The 3,027-nt window shown below is 48.4% G+C and overlaps 1 pseudogene; it reads right to left on the bottom strand.

Annotated features, from left to right (window-relative positions):
* Positions 1-543: 543 nt before the first annotated feature.
* LOC102838894 lies at positions 544-2,802 on the bottom strand (annotated as a pseudogene).
* Positions 2,803-3,027: the final 225 nt, after the last annotated feature.

Below are 3,027 nucleotides of genomic sequence, written 5' to 3'. Positions count from 1 at the left end.
TCTTTACGGGAGTAGAAAGCCTCATCTTTCTCCCGCGGAGCGGCTGGTAGTTTCGAACCGCTGACCTTAAGGTTCGCAGCCCGATTCGTAACCACATACTGCATATGAGGGAGAGCTATTTTCTAGTGTTACCTGGGGTGGATTAACCTTCCTCCCCCAAAACACAAACAAAGCAAAAATACAGTTGCTGTCATGCTGATTTAGCCTCATGGCAACCCCATATGTTCCAGAGAAGAACTGTTCCACAGGGATTTCTTTACAGGACTCCTCTGAGTGGGCTTCAAGCACCACCTCTAGGTTGCTAGCTGAACACAAGCAGTTTGCACCACCAAACCTTTGGAATGGGGCAGAGAGTTGCCTTTTGAGAGATGGTTATTTCCAGAGTCACCATTGGGAGCCCAGCAGAAACCCTAGAGACTTCTCATTTATTCTGTTCCCCTCTTCTCTTCCCAAAGGGAAAAAGCTATAAACTAGTGGGTGAAGGAGTCCCCTTACTGATTGGGTTTCCTGGTCCCAGATCCCCTCACATCCTTCTCACTAGAGTCAGGCTATGTAGATGCTACATCCCACCTGAAAGGTAGAAGCCTTTTTCTTCGGGTCTCCCACACATATCTCAGAAGCGCTCACGGTAGCGGGACTCACACTCCTTGTCATTCTGCACAGTCAGCTTCACCTCATACAGTTTCAATGATCCTGAACTGTTGAGTGAGAGTTTACCCCAGCCGGCCATGCTGCATGTTGTCCCTGGTTTTACCTGGGTTTCTGTCTTTGGTAGCTGCAGTATGTCTACAGCATTTGTCAATTTTGCCTTTTTCTCCAACTGTTAGAGAGAGAGAAGAAAATCCTGATCAACATCAGCCTGCTGAGTCTAGAGACCGTGACTGACTGCACCACATTCCTGCTTGTCCAAGACCCTGCAACTAGTCAGACAGTCAGGGTGGAAAGATGGAAAGGACAGGGGTTATGCTGGGAGGAAAACCTCCCTGGACCCTGGGGAGCAAGATACAGCAGGGGGTTATGCCTCACCTGTAGTAGCATGATGTCATTCACATGTGTCTTTTTATCATAGCCTGGGCGGGGGATGGGTTTTTTCACACGAATGAGCTGCTGAGTCTCTTCCTTCTTACTGATGTCATGGGCGCCCAGGGTGACACTCATGAATCTGTAGAGAGAGAGGGGTGGGGCAGGGGGAGTCACAGGAGCTGTAGCCTAGAATGTGGGGAGAGCAGATGATAGCTAGGACAGGACGGGTGTGTATCTGATGGAAATGGAGGGTACAGGAGGGCTTGGGACTGAGCTCACTATGCTTTCTGCTTCTTGTAGCCCAGCAGGATTCTGGAGTCATTGATAACTTCCACAGTGTTTCTCAGGGATCAGTTACCCACAAGAAAGCTTGCAAGTTTTTTTGCATTTTGACCCCAAATCCATGTTCTCTGTTCTAAATATCACACAGTTGGTGGGTCTAGGCTCTATTCAGCAATCCCTCTGACACAGACCTATTCCTCTCCACAAAATTAAGTTCCCTGTGTCTCACTCTGTATTTTGACAAGTCCTTGAAGAAGGTAAGGCTTCTCATGGGAGTGTGGGCTCTGTGATGCTCCTCACCTTCCAAAACAGTGAGCAGCCGTCAGCACAGTCTTCTTGGATCAGGAAACCACCCAGGTGTGTTTTCAGAAATGAACATATGCCATGTAGGGGTAAGAGTGGGGCTGGGTCTCATGTCCCCCGAGGATCTCCCCTGAATAAGAACACTGGTCTGCTGTGTATATCAGTGAGTCCCCCCGCAAGTTTCTATTTGACAGCTCCAGACTTCCGATGTGTTTACCAGCCTGGGATGGCCTGAGGTGGGGTTGCTGGGGATAGAAGCCTTAGCCTCCTCCTCTAGAGAGGAGAACAGTCTTGGGTCTGTCATCTTTCTTCTGGACAGAGTTGGAGGAGATTTAGCTGTCTTAGGGACGCGATGTCCCAGAGGCTCCAGAAAATTCCCCTTTATGTCTTTTGGCTGGAAATGAATTTCTAAGACCCCTCAGATTATCTGCGATAGAACTGCTTTCATATGGCCAGGCCATACGTTTAGGGATCTAAATGGTTTTATGTCCTATTTCCTATGTCTGACAGGATATGTTCACTGGCTGCCTGAAGGAATAACTCCTAATTACTGAATGAGGGTTGCTGGGATAGTGGGATTCTAGAAAGCAGAGAACTTTGGGGTCTGCAAGAGATTGAGACCTGTGCTTGAAAAGAAGGAAGATGCTGAGGCAGGAGAAATGGACCGAGGGGTCTTGGGGTAAAGTAAAGGTAAACAGTGTTGAAGGGACAGTGGGTCCAGTCCATCAGTTCTAGAGTCAACTGAGCTCTGTACTTCTCTTCCAGGCAAAAGGGGGAATGAAAGGAGGTCTTATCTCAACCCAGATACAGAAACCAGATCCACTTTACCCTGTGCAGGGATATTTGAATTTTTCTCCTTTCTTTCTCCCTACTCAATTGCCTTGCACTTCTAGAAAGTTGCAGTTTCCACATGAAAATTGTAGAAGCTGGGGAAGGTAGAGTACCCCTGCCTCATCTTAAGAACAGATGTTCCACCTGTCCAGCAGATAGCTTATCCAAAATTATACTGGGGCCTGCAGTGGGGCTGGAGGTAGTAATAATCTTTCTAGTAGATAGATGGATCAGAAATGTCCAGAAGGCAAAGATCAGTGCCTCCTATGGCATTGGGTGGGGTCTGGAGGGTGGGGTCAGTCACTTACCTGTCTTTGCTCTAGGAACCAGCATGCAGGCTAAGAGGAGCAGGAGGAGCTGCATCTTCCCAGGCTGATTGTCCAGGTCAGAGTTTCAGGGGCTTCCTCCTGGCTTGTTTTTATCCCCTAAGAGAGGAAGACGGTAGAGGGGGGCTCAGTGATCTCATGGTTCCCTCTGGTTTTGTGGTGATTCATAATGAAAGGCTTTGTACAAAAGATGCTCTTCACCCCCATTGCACCCTGCCAGCTGACGTTTTTTGAGTGCTTTGTGGGTGATTCAGCAGTCTCC

Source organism: Chrysochloris asiatica, unplaced genomic scaffold (genome assembly GCF_000296735.1).
Source record: "Chrysochloris asiatica unplaced genomic scaffold, ChrAsi1.0 scaffold00017, whole genome shotgun sequence".
In the NCBI taxonomy this organism is placed as follows: Eukaryota; Metazoa; Chordata; class Mammalia; order Afrosoricida; family Chrysochloridae; genus Chrysochloris; species Chrysochloris asiatica.
The sequence above is the reverse complement of the archived record's forward strand: the minus strand, read 5'-3'. Positions and strand labels throughout refer to the sequence as shown.